Below are 19564 nucleotides of genomic sequence, written 5' to 3'. Positions count from 1 at the left end.
AACTGCATTGGTACAAATTCTATGGCTGAGGAATGTTAGTACAGAAACCAAGTGTTCACTGCTCATAGTCACAAAGCAACCAGAAGTGTCATCATGAACTGATGAAGAGCTTGATTTACTTATTTGTTTGTTTGTTTGTTTGTGTATTTGCATTTGTTTACCAGGACATTCTGAACTGAACATAAAATCCCCTTTTTTCAGAGATCCAGGAGGAGAAGTCCCAGAAACAAAGTCTATGGTACATACAAGATGCACAGATATTTATAACACAAACATGTTAAATACAAGATACTTACAAGATGCAGTTACACTTAGGAAGAAATTTTTATAACATTTGGACAATAAAAATAGTTGGTGAGATAAAATAAAGTCTGTAACAGTGGCAATATTAATGTACAAAGTGTATTGCATTTCAATAAACAGCCATACTGCATGACATAACATGCCTTGTGACTTGATTTCATGAACACTACCCCGTACCCAGTCCATCAGCTAATTGAACAATAAAAATTGGGCTAACAAAAATGATATAAAAAAGGACATGAAAAATATTTCACTAAATACTGTTGCAACAGCTATTTAGTCATTTGTGAAAAAGTAAATTTTATATTTTGGTTAATGCTATTAGTTGATTCCTTGGTCATACTATTCAAGTTATGTGTAGAAAGCTTTTTATTTACATTTTGCATGTGCTGCCATTTAGCTTCACATCTTATCTTCCGTGATCAAATAATTTCTGTTAAACTATTGGCCATTGGCCTACATCTTATATGGTTTAAGACCATTGAGGGCCATAGTAGACTGCCAAGAGATGTCTCCTTTTTTACATTACTTCTACTTTTCTGTTTCACCAAGGAGACTTAATCTTATGATGGGTACCAATGGCTGAACAAATATTTATTGATAGCTTATGTCAATTTATTACAATAGAGAGCTCAACAGCTATTAATGTCACTATATACCATTTTAGCTTTCACTCCTGTAGAAAAGTGTGTGTGTTGTACCTTTAAGAAGTGTTTCCGGGTTGGCAGGTGCATATAAATAGCAAGCACGTGCAAGCTTCAGTGCCATTTTGAGAGTGAAGTCCAAAAGTGATCCTGTATGAGTGTAATAGCCAGTTTGCTTATAACTTTATCTAAGTTAAAGTTAATAAGCCTCAATCCTAATGTGTTTGTACATAATAAAGCTGCTTGAACACAACCAAAAAAGACTTGCCTATTTTATCCTGACTAGACAAATGACATGGTATCAGAACTAGGATTCCAGAGATTGCTTTTCAGAGCTACAAGGTGCAGAGATAACAGTGAAGGTAAACTAAGAGAAACAAGCACAAAAAGGGCCAGAAATGAACCAAAGGTAATGAAAACTTGCATGAATGATTTATTTTATAAAAAAGATAAAATACAAGGGAACAAACCATACTATTAAACGAGTGAGAGGCACAAAAGGTTTATTAATTAAATGAAATGTTTAAAATTAAGATATCTGATAAAACGATTATCAGAAAAGCACATAAGGGGTTTAGAATTACCTCAGAATTGTAAAACAAGCATGTTTAAAGCAAAACGGGTGTCTTGAGTAAAATGAGCACAAGAAAAGTATAATGGGCATGGAAAAAGATTAAGCGAGCAAAAGAAAAATGATAAGGGCAAAAAGGGCACATTAAGCATACATAAAGCAAGGAGACTGTATGTTTTTTGGTGAAGCACAGTGTTTTGGCCTAACTACTATTTTGCATTGTATTTAGGGCATAACTAGAGTTATTTGAAGTATCTCAAAGTGTATAAAAGTGCTTACAATGTGTGCATATTACTGTGCATTTATTCTGAAGAGTTTATTTGTGTGCAAAGTGCAACTATTTCGTAAAGTACAGTCAAAATACATCCATTTCAAAAAGTTTACATCCATTTCAAAAAGTTTCTTGTGCTGGGTGTGTCTATTTACAAAGTGCCGCCATTACAGAGTGTTTCTTGCACTGTAAATAGTTATTTAGCAAAGTGCAGCTATTTTTGGGAAAGTTTCAGTGTACTGTTTATTTGCAAAGTGCAATTACTTCAAAATGTTTTTACTTTGAGCTTCTTCTGCCCAGTTCATTCGCACAGTGCAGTTATTTTGAAATGTTTCTTACACTGATAAGAAGTGATTTCTTACAGTACAATGATTTCAAGAGTATTACAGTTTCTGAGAGACTTGTTTCGCAAAGGTCAGTTATTCAGAGGCTTGTTGTGCTATTGCGCATAGTTACAAGTGCTAACATAAATTTCTGGCATATGTATATGTGCGTGTGTTCATGCATACTTGTGAAAGCCTTCATTGGTATGTGTTAATATGGCAGATGGATTTCAAAAACTGGCACCATTGGTGTTTGATCAGAATATTGCAGAGAACTGGAAAGTATTTGAGCAAGAGTATGTTATTTTTATACAAGCAGCTTATTTTAACAAAGATGCACGCACCAGGGCATTCATTTTGCTAACTGAGTCAGAGGCCATTGAAAGAGAACGTTCGTTTGTGCATGCTACAGCAGTACTATGAGGGAGAAGGTGAAAAACGTCATATTGTTATACAGGCTGAATCAAGGGAAGACCCCGAGTGTTTGAAGTGCAAGTTCGGAGAAATGTGTAACCCGCATACAAATATTACATTAGAGAGGCATTTGTTTTACACAAGAGATCAAAAACCAGGAGAAACGTTTGCAACTGGTATAACTGACCTGAGAAACAGAGCTAAAATGTGTTGGTTTGGTGACTTAAAAGATGAATTGATAAATGACAAGCTTGTGTGTGGTATTAACAATGCTGCAGTTAGAAAGATTCTGCTTCATGACAGTGATTTAATGCTGAGCAAAGCTACTGAGATTTGTCAAATCCATCAAGTTACAGAAAGGCACACAAGTATGCTTGAAAATGATACAAGCATGGTCTCAGCAGGCTGTAGAGCAAATGTAGATGGCGTGCAACATGTGGCTAGCAGAAGTAGGGCTAAGCACGTGGCAGCTACAACCCCCAGGGTTTACCTGGGAAGTCCTGTAGCTTTCCAGCAAGCTCTAAGAAAAGGACATGCTCAGTGCTGTACAAGGGTGAGTCAGCAAAAACCCAAATCAAGCTTTATTGTTATGTGTAGCAATTGTGGTGCCAATCATGAGTTTAAAAGAGAAAAATGCTTAGCATTTGGACAGCAATGCCATAAGTGTAAAAAATTGAACCATTTTCAAAAGTTTTGCCAATCAAGTAAACCTCACACAGTTATAAAGAATGGTCATTCAAAAAAGCAACTTGATCATATAGAGAGCTGCAATTCTACTTTCTACATAGATGGTGTATCTATCAGTAATTGGTGAAAAGGTTGATGCAGTACATTTGTTGACAAAGAATGAAGTGTTTTGTATTGTCCAGAGCAATAGTAAATCCACTGAGCTTAGAGTAGACACTAGCTGAAAAAATAATGTTATTTCAGCAGACACATTTGTTAAGGTGAGAACTAGTGAACAACTCAGTGTGGCTAAGTACGAAATGTGTTGCTTATGGAGGTGAAGAAATTCATACTGAAGGCTCAGTAATACTTTCATGTTATTTGGCTAAGAACTGTTGCATCTTGTTATTCCATGTAATCCAAAGACCTGTGCAGTCATTACTGGGTCTCAGAGACCGTTTGAGAATGAATCTGCTTTCTTTTACCAAAGCAGTCCATCATATAAGCACATATCCTAGTTCCAATTTTACTGAAGTTATTTTCTCAGAGCATGCTGATGTTTTTGATGACAAGTTGGGCAAACTTCCAGTTATGTATTCCATGAAGTTAGATGTAGAGGTCAGTCCAGTGGTCAGACCAGCAAGAAAAGTTCTGATAGCTATGTAGGATAAAGTTAAATCTCAATTGGATAAAATGGTCCAGCAAAGTGTAATTTGTCCAGTTACAGAACCAACTGAATGGGTGTTGTCCATGGTAGCAACCCACAAAAAAGGTTCAGATGAAATCAGAATATGTATTGACCCAAGAGATTTGAACAAAGCCTTAAAGAGACCACATCATCCAATGAGTACAGTCGAGAAAGTCGCGGCCCTAATACCAAATGCCACTGTTTTTTCTGCCTTGGATGCAAAAATTTCATTTTGGCAAGTGATGCTTGGTCACAAATCTTCATTACTGACTACTTTCAGTACCCCATTTGGCAGATATAGATTCCTCAGGATGCCATTTGGAATACATTCTGCAAGTAAAGTCTTTCGGCATGCAATGGAGCAAATTGTTTCAGTATATCCTTGTGCCATAACAGTAGATGATTCATTGGTTGGAGGCAATGGTGAAGCAGAGCATTACAGAAACTTTAAGAAAGTTCTAGACAGAGCACATGAAGTAAACTAAAATTCAATCCTCTGAAGTGCAAATTCAGACTACCAGAAGTTACATATGTAGGTCATTTATTCACCAGCGCTGGCTTGTAACCAGACCCATCCAAGCAAGCAGCCATTCTTGAGATGCCAGCATTTGATAATCTTCAGGCTCTACAACATTTTATTTGTATGATCAACTATTTAGGCAAGTTTATACCAGACTTCAGTGAGCTGACAGCACCTTTGAGAGAGTTGATATGCAAAAATGGTATATGGTCCTGGTTGGAACAGCACCAGAAAGCATTTGAAGACCTTAAGAGAAAATTGCTACCCCCACCTACTGAAAGAATAATAGTACTGTTGCTAGCATGATTATTAGTTTGAATAGGGTTAATTAGGAATAGTATAAAATGCTGAAAAATAATAAGTAGTAAGTGTGCTGGCATAGCTTAATTAGATATTGGCATCCATGTAAAGGAGTATGTTATTGAAAAACAAACTCTGTAAAAAATAACTGCGCAGATGGCAGCTAGAAGGACATCAGTGAAGTATAGAGATGTAACATTAAGACAAGTAAAATTAACATCAAGCTTCAGATAGTGCTGGAACACCACGTTTCAGATAATGCAAGACTGAGTTTCCATTGATCATCAAACTACAAAGAACCAAGAATGAGGGAACAAAGGAAAACACAAAGGAAGAACTGTTATACATCAGACTTAGAAAAAATATCAGACTTTTTGGTATAAATATGAGTGTGTATAAACAAGCTTTGGGAATTTGACATAGAGAGCTGACAGCATCTGTGTTCCATGCTTGTATATCCGAAAGGAGAATGTAACAGTAAAGCATATTAACTGAAGTGGTGTCTCTGTGTATTTATTGTACTCAGTACAATACAGTAATAAGACTAGTTGGTCACAATAAATAGTATGCATGCATGTAAATGCAAGTAACAGCAAGAAACCAACAAAAGGCAGTATATAATTTTTCACCTACATTAAGATACTATGATGTCAATAAATCACTAATTCTTTCCTGTGACGCTTCAAAATTTGGTCTTGGCACAGTTATTCTTCAAGAAGGCAGACCAGTAGCCTATGCATCTAGAACTCTTACCCAAACTGAAATGCAATATGCTCAAATTGAGAAAGAACTTTTGGCAATAGTATTTGCATGTTCAGAGTTTCAGAATTATATCAATGGTCGAGCTATTCAGATTGAAACTGATCACCAACCTCTAGTCACTATTCTAAAGAAGACTAAGCATTCAGCTCCAGTGAGATTATAAAGAATGATGCTCAAATTGCAAAAGTACAACTTCAAAATGGTCTGTACAAAAGGCAAACTTCTTTACCTGGCTGATACCTTATCCAGATCACCCAGAAATACAACAGAACAGTTTCATGCAGAGAATTTTGACTTTGACATCATGGAAGTACATAATTTTTCTACCACAAGACTTGATGAGCTGAGAGATCATACAAAGACTGATCCTATTTTGCAAAAGCTCAGCCACTACATTAATGTTGGATGGCCGTCAAAGTAATCTAGTGTACCACCTGAAGTGCAAACTTATTTTCCTTACAGAGATGAAATGTTGATGGAAGATGGCATTATTTCCAAAGGTCCTAAAATTGTTGTTCCTGCTTCCTTACAACTTGAATATATCCAGATTTTGCATCATGGTCACCCAGGTTCCGGATCTACCAAAAGGGCAAGGGAACTAGTATTTTGGTCTTCTCTAGTAAAAGACATTGATAAAATACTTTTTCTTGTTCGGTATGCAATACTACTAAACTGCATTTGCAAAAAGAACCACTTCACCTAAGTCAAGTTCATGAACTACAATGGTCAACAGTAAGCACTGATATTTTCGAGTGGAACAATCAGCATTACTTAGTGTTGGTAGACTCTTATTCTAACTGGTGTGAGATTGATTTACTACCTAACCTAACATCCACTGCTATCACTAAGTTGAAACATCATTTCTCAGTCCAGGGTAGTCCACACAACATTATTTCTGACAATGGTACCCAAGTTACCAGTCAGTTGTTTCAGACATTTGCAAGAGAATGGGACTTTGTACATGTTACTAGTAGTGCAGAATATCCACAGTCAAATGGGCTATCTGAATATACAGTACAGACTGAAAAACAATTACTTGAGAGGTCAAAGTGTGATAATACTGATGTCTTTTTGAATTTTACTTTATCTCAGAAACATACACCGTGATGATATGCTTGGCTCACCTACTCAGAGACTTCTATGTAGGCAAATCAGAACAACACTGTCTATTAATTCCAGTTTGTTGAGGCCTAAGCTAAGAACAACAGGACAATTAGAGCCCAATTATTCAGAAAGCGTTCTTTCCAGACATCCATGATAAATCAAGCTGATTTATTCATCCACTGAAAGAAAGAGAGACAGTGAGGGTGCAAACGGTGAAAGGTTTCAACCAGATTGGTCAAGTAACGAGTATTTATACCGAGCCGAGATCCTACTTCATAGAATCTGAGGCTGTGGAGTACAGCAGAAATGGCAGACATCTTGCAGAATGTGCCTTAACTTCTACTTCCATTCCTTATGATGTTCCCGATGTCCTAAAGTTGAACATTCAGCCAGTTGCTATACCTAATTCTAATTTCTATGTCACATGATTTGGTCGTATTTTCAGACCTAGTTTGAAATACACAGCAACCTGGACATAATTGTTTATGTGTATTTAGTTCTGTATAATTGCATGACAAAGAATTATTTGTGTTGATTGCATCTCAATTAATATTGTCAATATTGCATGACTGATTTCTCAAAGATGGAGGATGTAGAATAGTGTGTGTGTGTGTTGTACCTTTACGAAGTGTTTCAGGGTTGGCATGTGCATATAAATAGCAAACACGTGCTAGCTTCAGTGCTATTTTGAGAGTGCAGCCAGAGAGTGAGCATGTATGAGTATAATAGCTAATTTGTTTATGTTTATGTAAGTTAAAGTTATTAAGCCTCAATCCTGATGTGTTTGTACATAATAAAGCTGCTTGAACAGAACCTGCAAAGACTCCTCTATTTTATCCTGAGTGGACGAATGACAACTCCCTTAACGTAAGTTCATTTGTGATGGTTACATAACTGACTTTGAGAATTTTTTCATCCTAAGTTAGAATCTTATGCCATAGGAAGACATTGTTATGACACTTAGCAGTATATAAATAAATTATTAGAATTAACTGATTCATAAGCTGCAAAGTATTGTTTAGACTGAAGTCCTGATGTACCAAGAAAACATTTAAAATGTTTTTTTTTTCTGAGTTGGAAAGGGAATATTTTGTTTGCACTCATATTGAATAATAAAGTCCATAAGTTCAGTACCATGTTTTACTAGAGGAGCACTGATGGCAGTTAATATTTTGCATAACAGAATTAACTAGAAACCACATTTCAAGCAAATCCATCTTACTTCACTATTAAAGGAACTGACCTGTTTCAATCCAGATCTGGAAAGATACCCTAAAGGAAATATATTTACCATCACTGCAGTACATTCATTGTAATGAAAAATGCTAGTATTTTATATATAGCAGTTAAGATTTGGTCAAGTAGGGTTCATCTAGTCATTTGCACGTTTTTGTAGTTATTAGATTGTACCTTAATCTGAGTTGAGCATTATTGTTGCCCAGACCTTACTAAGATAGAAGGAAGCTTCTCTGTTCATCAATGAGAGGGGTGAGCATTGAGCCTATCTGTCACTGGAGGAGTGGCTTCAGCTCAGAATCTGTAGTTTTACTGGCCATTTTGGGCTATTTCTATCCCTTTCATCTTTCTGTTTAAAAGCGCGTATTTGTGCAGTTTTTGCATGTATTACATCAGCAAGATCCTGTCTGGGTGTCCTACAGAGTTCTACAGCAGAGAGAGAGAAAAGGGAGACTTTGAGTGGATTAAGTACCTCTGTTTTGCTTTTTATTGCTTATTTTCGCTAGCTACACTATTGTAACCATTTTTTATTAACTTTGCAACTTATTTGAACTGTTTTTTTTTTAATTCTGATACTGTTTGCATTTTATCTGATCGTTTTTAAGTGTTTTTCAACTGTTGAACTGTTGAGGGCTACACACTCGTGCTATAGCCATTTTTCTGCTTTAAAAGTGTTTCGTTTTACTGTATCTATTTTAATTTTTGAAAAAAAGGCTCATTTCCCACTTTTCTATAACCAGTAGAGTCTGGTATTCAGATTTTGCTGAATTCTGGGCTGTTTTGTAGTATCTGTGTTGCCCAGACCTTACTAAGATAGAAGAAAGCTTCTCTGTTCATCAGTGAGAGTGGTGAGCTTTGAGCAGCCTATCTGTTGCTGGAGTTGTGGTTTCAGCTCAGAATCTGTAGTTTTATTGGCCATTTTGGGCTACTTCTATTCCTTTCATCTTTCTGTTTAAAAACCCATGTTTGCACAGATTTTGCCACTTGTATTACCTCAGCAAGATCCTGCCTGGGTGTCCTGCAGAGTTCTACAGCAGTAGAGAGAGAAAAGGGAGACTTTGAGTGGATTAAGCACCTCTGTTTTGCTTTTTATTGCTTAATTTTGCTAGCCACACTATTCCAGGCATTTTTTATTAACTTCACAATTTATTTGAACTGTTTTTCTTTAATTCTCTTAATTTTCTTTAATTCTGATATTGTCTGCACTTTAACTGATTGCTTTTAAGTGTTTTTATCTGTTGAACTGTTGAGGGCTACACACTCAAGTGCTATAGCCATTTTTCTGTTTTAAAAGTGTTTGTTTTACTGTAGCTGTTTTAATTTTGGAAAAAACAAAACAAAAAACAAAAAACAAAAAAATCCTATCTCTCTACTTGTTTCCCACCTTTCTATAACCAGTAGAGTCTGGTTTTCAGATTTTGCTGAATTCTGGGCTGTTTTGTAGTTTCTGTGTTGCCCAAACCTTACTAAGATAGAAGGAAGCTTCTCTGTTCATCAATGAAAGTGATGAGCTTTGAGCAGCATATCTGTCACAGGAGGAGTGGTTTCAGCTCAGAATCTGTAGTTATATTGGCCATTTTGGGCTATTTCTAACCCTTTCATCTTTCTGTTTAAAAACACATGTTTGCACGGTTTTGTGCATTGCACAGTGCCATTTAACTAGGGTTAAACTATTGCTGGTGCCAGAAAGTCTGCTCTTCTAATTTGTCTTTATAACTAGCCAGTTTTCTAGTTTTAGCACTCAAAACTGTTTCCTTGTGCTCAGCACTTGTTCAAAACTCATTGCAAATACTAAATAAATCTACAAATTACTGCAGCACTCAACTTTCCTCACTTGTTAAGAGGAAAACAGTTTTAGTACTTAAATTAATAAGCACCTATCCAGGTATGTCTTAAGGTCAGCTCTCAGTATTTTACCCTGTTCCCCTGATGAATCTGGGCATCTTGGGGCAATGTAGAAATTTCCTCATGTACACTGACAACCCTTTCCTCCTATCATCCAACATTACAACCTGTGGGAGATGCACTTATTTAGCCAAACTGGAAGCCAAGCTCTCTCTAGCCAAAACTGTACTAGACAGTCAAGAGGAGAAGGTAAACACCTGCACCACACGACACTCAACATAGTCCATCAAGACCTACACCACCTAACCCACACATAGTAACACAAAACACAGACCTACATTCACAGAGGCTCTCAATAAAAATCTGCCCAAACAACAGAGACCTCCAAAGCTGAAATACAAGCAACCACCACCCCCCAACTCTACCCAAATGACACATAGCCCACAAAATCAGTGTGCCACTCAACCTCAGCCCATAAGGCAAAACAACATACCCAATATAGTCAGGCACACTGATGTTCCACTCACCAGGCTAAACAAGGAGAAAGTTACTGTCAGCTGCCTGTCGGGTGCCAGGATCTGCCACATAATGCAAGCACTCATGTCACTCCACAACAAGTACAAATATGACTCTGTCATTGTCCATGTTGGTGTGAATGACCTGAGATGTACCACCCTGGACTACATGAAAAGAGACATGGAGGAGCTCTCAGATCATGTAGCCCAGGGAGGTATGACCCTAGCCCTGAGTACCATCCTGCCATCACCTAGAATAATACAACAATACAAGGACAAAATAATTGACTTCAACAATTGGCTAAGCTTCTGGTGTCATTCTAAGGGGATCCAGTGTCTGTCTGCCTGGGATGACATGATCGACAGACCACGATGCTTTGCCAGAGATGGCCTGCACCTGTCACCCCTGGAATTCCGTCTACTGGCTAAGGCTCTTGCTACCCCTATAGTGCCTTTTTTTGGCAAGGTTCAAACAACAAACTCACTACTGTAGCAGGTATAAGCAAGCAAAATCTGAGGGTAATGCTACTCAATGCTAGAAGTCTAAACCTCAAAATGCACTCAATCGAGGCACTCCTTAAAATGGAGTACATTGACATCTGTGCAGTGACAGAGACCTAGTTCAAGGCTCCAGAGAGCACCCCTGCATTACCAGGCTATAACTCATACCACACCTTTCGGCCACCTAACCTGGACCGAAACACTAAAAGTGGAGGCATGTCCATATTCATTAAGGATATCCACACCTCCAGGCTAGTTGCTCAACCTAATGCATCCGAAATTATCCAAGTGCCACTAACACTGGGCAAGACTGCAATCCAGGTTGCAGCTTGTTACAGATCCCCTGCCATGCCCCAGGATACCCACTCCATGTTTCTTGATATACTGGGTAATATTAAGGTATAGCCCAATACCCTAATAATGGGTGATTTCAACTACCCCAACATCAACTGGGAAAACTATTCATGTACTAACTCATTTGCTCAATGATTTCTGGAATTCATAAATTCAAACACCCTGGATCAGCTTGTCCATACCCCCACCAGAGACAGCAATATCCTGGACCTGGTCATTACCAATATGGCCAACCGATGTTCCACGCCAGAGGTCAACTCCTCACTGGTCAAATCTCACCACAAGCTAATCACCCTAGACATCAATATCCCCCCCCCCCCCCATTAAGGAAACCACCATAAAAAACTTCTACAAAGCCAACTTCATGCTTCTTAAGACAGAAGAGGGAAGCTTCACGACACCCATACAGATGGAAAATAGAGGTATGACTGCTGAATCCTATACAAATGCAATGTATAAGCACATACACAAGTGCATGGATTGTGCCATCCCCAACAGAACCAAGATGCTATCCTCCAAAAAAAGGAAGCCAATCTGGTGGTCCCCTGCCATAAACAAACTCTACAACAGAAGGAGGAAGCTGTTGCAAAAAAGAGTAAAATCCCCTGATTGCAGGAACTCCCTAGTCAGCCTCAGTAAGAAGCTGAGATCCCTCATAAAATCCTCCAAAGCTAATTATGAATATAAAATCACCACTGATTCAAAGACAACCACAAAGCATTTTACAGCTATGTCAAGAATGTCAATGGTGACACTCAGATCTGCTCTGAGCTACAGCACAATGACCCTAGATATACAGAACCAACTGATATTGCCAACATCCTGGCAGATAGGTTCAGTGCAAACTTCACCCCCCCTACCCCCCCAAAGGGCCCATCACTATACCCGAAGAATGCAAAGCCCCTGTAATCATGGCTGCACAAGTAAAGACTGCACTCTCCAAAGCCAAGAACACAGCATCCATCAGACCTGACAACATCCCAAGCTGCGTTCTGCATGAACTACTGAACAAACTGGCACCCCACCTATGTACCATGTTCAATCATAGCCTCAGTTCAGGCTTTGTGCCTACTGAATGGCATGCAGTGATGGTTATTCCACTCCACAAAGGGGGCACCACCAGAGTACCCGGGAACTACTGCCCCATTAGCCTGACAAATCTGGTCTGCAAGGCCATGGAACGTATCATCTTGGAGCTTATAAACCAGGACATAGGTAACCTCCAAACTCTGGACCCCACTCAGTTTGGGTTTGTAAAAGGTAGGTAATGTCTCCTAAACCTGACTGACTTCTATGAAGCAGTCACCAGAGCTGTGGACGAGGGTAAGGTGGTGCGGTGCACACAGCCTATCTTGACCTTGCCAAGGCTTTTGACACCATCCCCCACTCTGGAATTATAGATAAACTCACTAGATTGGGCATAAATCCCTATGTCACAAGATGGGTGGCCAACTGTCTCACTGACAGAACCCACACAGTGAAAGTAGCCAACTCCAAATCCAATTTCAGACCAGTGACAAGTGGAGTACACCAGGGCTTAGTCCTGGGTCCTCTCCTGTTTGGCATCTACTTCTCAGAAGAGCAGGCTAACAAAGTTCCAGATGACTGCAAACTAGGTGCCATAATAGAACTGCCTAATGATATGGACATTCTACAAAGGGACCTCACTAAGACTGATGCTTGGTGTCAAAGTCATGGCCTAAAGCTCAATGCCAAGAAGTGCACTGTCATCCCCTTTGGGAAATACACTGTACCCATGAACTACTACATAGGCGGTAGCCTACTAAACACCAAAAGTGTGATAAGAGACCTTGGAACACAGGTGGACAGCAGTCTCTCCTTTGATAATCACATCGCTACATTAGTCAGGAAATCCTTCTACATGGCACACCTCATCAAAAAGGGGTTCACTTCCAGAAAAAAAGAGGTCATTGTTCCTCTCTACTCATCCCTCATCAGACCGATTATAAAGTACAATGCCCCGTTTGGCATGTACTTCTCAAGACACCTACAACAACTAGAAAAGCCACAGAAATACCTCACTAAGAGGATTACTGGCTTCATACAGATGCCATACACAGACCGTCTCAAAAAACTCGAGCTCTACTCCATCGCTTATCGTCTACTCAGAGGTGACCTCTACTTAACATACAAAGCCATGTCAAACCCAAATCTGTTGGACACGTTACACTTAAAGAAACCACAATCCCTCTGAGCCACATGCTCCAGGGACATGTACCTTGCCACCACAATAAACAGAACATGATGGAGGGATAGATTCTTGTCCCAGAGACTTCCCATGCTCTGGAACAGACTACCCATTCATGTCAAGCAAAGCTCCTCATTAGCCATCTTTAAGAAAAATCTCGACAATTGGATGGGAAATAGGAAATTCATCCCAGTGATTACTTCTGTGGCTGTGCTAGACAGGGGCGCAGGAAAATAACTTTCTTGGGTGGCGAAAGCCAGGGAACTTTTCTGGCTAGGCTTATATAGGCCCCAGGGCCCATAGCCTTGTACCTACCTATGAACCTATTATAGCACCATTAATGTCTTTCAGTGTATAACCTCTCATGAAAATAACAATAATGGAATTTCTTTTTCCTCATTTTGTGTATAAATGAAAATAGTTGGGGGATCCTGATTAGGTTACTCATCCTGTCCATTTACATATAAGTTGGGTAGGTTTTTAAAGAGAAGGGTTGAAATACCACCATCTATTGCTCTTCTCTTGTTATACTAATGTCCTGATTTGATTACATCTTTGTAGCTGTGAAGCTTCCACTCAAAAATGAACTACTGTTTGTACACGAAATTCGTAAGAGTTGAAGCCTTATGACAAAATACAGATCTGTCTGTGAGGTACCCAGCTTACAAAACTAAATAAATAAGTAAATAAAAAAGGAGCAAGAATATATGTTGATGTAGCAGCTGTGACACAATGTCTGCTCACTGCTTGGAACCTAGGTCTGGACTGAATAGTTCCTACAAATGACAACACAGTCTGCGTAAAGAAAAAATAACTTCCTAATCACAAAGAAAGAAATCTGTGAAGATTGGTCTCCTCATATCAATATGCAAGAGCTCTTTCTGTGGTGTCATGAGGCTAGAAGACACCTGAGAAGCGATGAGTTTCAATGTCAAATCCAAATCTGCTGAAAACTCAGTTGTTTCTCTGTGATTAGCATTTTTCTATTTTTTCAACAGTATCTGTCCATAATGATTCACTACAAGTTGCTTAAATAGATGCACCATTAAAATGCAATAACTGTAGACTACTCAGTCTTCCAGGAACTGAAGGGGTTACTTCAATCAGCTCCCCAAAACGTTCTACACTCATTTCCTACTCGTTGCTGCCTGCCGCACCATGACATCTACTCCCAGGGTATTCCAGCAGAAGTAGGGGAATTTCCACAGTACCTTGGCCAAACTTCCATCTTGGCTCTTACCTGTGCCTAGTGGGACTAACCCAGTTAAAAAGTAAATAAATAAAGATAAACATCAGGCTTCAACAGCAAAAATTTTGGTTATATCATTGTGGAACATATAGGTTTGAAAGTCTTTAAGTTGTCTAACAATTTTAGTAAAGTGAAGACTCAGAACTCTTCTTTAATCAAGTCATTAGAAGTGGTCAGAAATTATACCTCTGATCTAGCCCAAAACCGGACAGTAAAAAAGCATGTATGAGGTACATATTATTTTCAAAAAAGAAAAATAAAGGAAAAGATGGAGCTTAGGGTCTTCCTACTGTGTCCCAAATTTATTTATCTTCTGTTAGATAATCTATGTAGTGGGCACATCCCACAAGGACCTTTTTCCGTTATGAACTAGGGCATGGACAGGTGAGCAAAAGGAATGTAAATGATTAAGTACACATAACAGATTTAAAACACATGAACATTACACCTGTTTTATTTTATTTATTTATTTGAAGTTTGTTTGCCAGGGTGGTCCTTTGGGCCGGATGAGCCCATTTTCAATGGAGTCCTGGAGAGAAAAGCTGTATGTTAAACAATGAGAGAATATAATGAATTCATATACTTTCAGGTAAAACAATATTACAGTTGATGTATATAGATGAGATTATATGACACAATATAAACTACACAGGGCCACTACTATGGAAATTGTACAAAAAGAGAGTCATAAAAAGAACACATCATAGCTGGATCTAGCACATTGTTTGGTACACCAAGCCCACCTCTGCTGAGCAGATTGCATGGAAATAACCATGAATACATCAGCAACACAGCTGTTTAGGATTTTTTATATTGCTTCAGTCATGGTGGTTCCATTCTTGGGGGGGGGGGGTCAGGAAAAGGCCATAAGAATGATTATGTTCACTTATGCTGGGTTTTCTTATTTTGGTATTCATCCTAATCTGATAAAATATATATGTATATATGTATGTATGTGTATGTATCTATATCTATCTAGCTATATATAGATAGATGTAAATATACACGTGCGTACGTGCACACACACACACACACACACACACACACACACACACACACACACACACACACACACGCACACACACACAAACACACCACAGAAAAAACACAAGACTAGAAAAAATAATTCCTGCGACCACCACAACTGTTGTTGCAGCACTGAGCAAGTGTAATATGTTCTCAGTATAAGAAATGTCATCCGGACCTTAACCCTAGTTACAAAATGATATGACTCACAGAAAACCAACTCTCAATAACATATAGTGTATGGACAGTGCAGTGGTGCAACGATTTGCGTTATCACCTCACAGCAAAAGGTTCTCCGATTCAATTCTTGGCTCGGGTGCCTTCTGTGCGGAGTCTGCATGTTCTCCCTGCATTCGTGTGGGTTTTCTCCAGGAGCTCTGTTTTCCTCCCACGGTACAAAAACACGTGTCTGGAGTATTTCTCCCTGGGCCTCCACTGAAAATTGTCTCATTCCAAGTCGGACTTTCCCGGCAAACAAATGTTAAATAATTAAATAAATAATATATATATGAAGAGAGCCAGGTGACTCACCAATTGCAATCTCAATGATTGCTGGTATTGTGAATCCAAATTGCCAAAACCAAACTTTCAGAGATCATTGCGGTTGCCTTTTTCCCTTTTGTTATCTGATCATGAAATTGATATATAAACACTGGGAACATTGGGAGTCTCCCCTCACCTGGGAGTGCAGGTGGCTTGTCCCCCTATAAAAGTGTCTTGTTTACTTATCACAGGAAAGTGATTTTCAGTGATTTAGATTCATATTTTTGTCACTCACTGAGGATGCAAAGGCAACATTTTATAAATTGCATGGTCCACGTCTGTGCTGTATAGATCAAATAATAGTGTACTACTTACTTGATATATTAGGAAACAAATACTGGTGGGAAACAAAAACTCCTTAGCACACACACATATGTATGTGTGTGTAACACTGTGTTTTGCTGCACTAGTTAGAACCTCCATTATCATGAATGAATGCAGTAACTTTGTACATGCAGCCATTCTATGTACCACAAAGCCACTTCCATTTGTTTTCAGTGTACTCCCTGCACAACAGTCAGTGATGAATGCACAGTATGTCAGTGTGTGCACATGTTCAGTGCACAGGGCCCTCTCCATGGCATGTCTACATATCAGGGAGCACTGCCTGCTCTTGCTGGGTAATGCAGTTCTTGCAGTGTGCCCTGCATCTATGTACACAGCTTGTGAATCCAACCACAGGACTACTGACATAAGAACATAGGAACAACACTAGGGAAGCAATCATGAGGACCATAAAATGCCTATCTGTATACACCTTCAAGTAAACACACTTAAAATTCTTTTTACCCTTTTCAAGCACTTATAGAGTTTGCCTCCTAAAGCAGGGCTGTACATAATAACTCTGGTATAAATTTATATCTACCTATCAAATAATTAGGACTGGCATCAAAAATAGCCAAAGTAGCACTTTGTTTGACCTGTAAGGGTAACTTATTCCATACGCTAGGAATACGTTCAGTTAGGAACCTATCCCTCAGGTAAATCTTGTTTATTGGTTGCTGTAGATTTCAGTCCTTAGTGTGAGTATCTGCAGAACCATTGGTTCTATATAAAAATAGGAGGTCAAATAGGATTGGATCTTTTTAAGCATTGTAAGTACGTTATTATAACATTTTTCAGTGTAACTTACTGTGCAATCCCTATGCATGTTCCCCTTGGTATTTCAGCACTGATTGTTGACACAACCTTTTTATAATTATATGTTTGTGCAATACTAATAAAGCAGCCTGATGTCCCACAGTCAGTACTTAACATTTAATTAAGCAATAACCAACAACATTGGTGTGGTATATTAAGATCTACCCACGGTTGGTGTGCTTTAATCACGAGGGTGAAGCCCGAGTGATTAAACAAAGCCAACCATGTGTAAATCTTAATATACCACACCACAAAGTCAGTTATTGCTGTTATACAATGACATTACTTAAGAAAAAAATACTTACTTTTCTTAAATAATGTCTTTGTATAATGGCACTGTGCTGTCCTTCCGTGGCTGGTATATATTTTGTTGCCTTTTTTGATGTTCTATGCATGCATATGGGACTTGCGTTCCCACGCATACCCAGTACATCAGTGCTTTGGAAAGGAAGCAATGGAGAAAAGAAGGTCTCTGTTCCTCTGTTTTTATTTTCTTTTTTTTAAATAAAAAAAAAAGTTTCAGACAGTTTAGGGGTAGGAGAGAGACAGAATGAAGGAAATACAAGAAAAATCAGATATGTGTCTTTAGTTTTGAATAACGTACCTGATTTTCCTAGAATTTTGTCTGTCCTGTCTCTCTACTATGTCTGGAGTCCAGATTCCAGTTTTTATTTATTTAATTTTCGTAAAAAAAAAAAAAAAAAAAAAAAAAAAAATTTAAAAGTTAGTGTATACCAATGGAAAAAAGTCCGGCCAACCGGACCTTTTTCCATTGGTATATGCTGGGATTTACAAAGTGCACGCTGATTGGGCTGACCAATCAGCATGCTCATTTTGGAATATTAATTGCCAGTCATTGTATAATTTGCCAGTGTTAAACATACTAATCCCAGTATCACCACCAGCTATTCTTTTCAGTCTCAATTGCATGCTTGAGTTAACACTGCTCATTAACCAAAAACTGTTGAACACACAAATTGCTATTTACAACCTAATTTAAGGAATTAATTACTGACCATATAGGTTCATAGGTTCATACTAGGCTATCTGCCCTAGGGCATTTATAAGCCAAGCTAGAGTGTGTTTGGCTTTCGCCACCCATTTTAAATTAATTTTGCTATGACATTTTTCGAGGTTAGTATACTGTGCCTCTGTCTAACAGTGACACAGAAGAGATACCCGGGGTAAACCTATGATCTCCCATCCACTCATCAAGATTCCTCTTGAAGAGAGTCAATGAGGGACTCTGCCTAACCTGGTCTGGGATTTTATTCCAGAGTGAAGGGAGCCTCTGGGTTATGAATCTGTCCCTCCAGCATGTCCTATTTATTTCAGTGCTGAGGTTCAAGTCTCTCGGGTGCGTAGCTCGATGGGATTTGGATTTTCTGAGGTGCAGCATGTCCATTAATTCCGGGTTGGACATGGCTTTATACGTCAGGCACAGATCGCCTCTGAGCAGGCGGTATGCCACTGAGTAGAGCTGGAGTTTCTTTAACCGGGCAGCATATGGCATCTGTTTGAGCCCTATGATCCTCTTGGTGAGGTACTTTTGGGGTCTTTCCAGTTGCTGCAGGTGTCTGGTAAGGTACATCCTGAAAGGAGCATTGTACTCAATTATGGGCCTGATGAGGGATGAGTAAAGAGGCACGATGACCTCCCCTGATCTAGATGTGAATCCCTTCATGAGGTGGGCTATATAAAATGTTTTTCTAACCACTTTGGCCACGTGGTTGTCAAATGAGAGATTGCTATCAACTTGGGTCCCCAGGTCCCTAAATACTTCTTCTGTACTTAATGGATTACCACCTATGTGGTAATTTGTGGGCACTTTTTTTTTGCCAAAGGGGATGACTATACACTTTTTGGCATTTAGCTTGAGGCCATGGCTCTGGCACCAGTTGTCTGTTTCTTTGAGGCCCTTTTGGAGGATGCTTGTGTCGGCTGGAGAGTTGATTATGGCACCCAGTTTGGAGTCATCTGCGAACTTAGTCAGCCACAGTCCTTCCGTGTTGGCCTGTACCTCCGAGAAATATATACCGAACAAGAGAGGTCCCAGGACTGAGCCTTGTGGGATGCCACTTGTAACTGGTTTGGAGTCTGACATGGCTCCAGCAATTCTAACCATGTGGGTTCTGTCCTTGAGCCAGTTTGCAACCCATCTAGTGACATAGGGGTTTATATTTAAGCTGGTGAGCTTATCTATAATGCCCGGGTGGGGTATTGTATCGAAGGCTTTTGCGAGGTCCAGGTAGGCTGTATGGACCACCTTCCCCTCGTCAATGGCCTTGGTGACTGTTTCAAAGAAATCAACCAGGTTTAAGAGGCAGGATCTGCCCTTAACAAAGCCGAACTGGGTAGGATCCAGTGTCTGTAGGTCCCC

This window comes from Protopterus annectens, chromosome 1.part0 (genome assembly GCF_019279795.1).
Source record: "Protopterus annectens isolate FY-2018-M chromosome 1.part0, PAN1.0, whole genome shotgun sequence".
Lineage (NCBI taxonomy): Eukaryota > Metazoa > Chordata > Ceratodontiformes > Protopteridae > Protopterus > Protopterus annectens.
Note: the sequence above shows the minus strand (reverse complement) of the source record.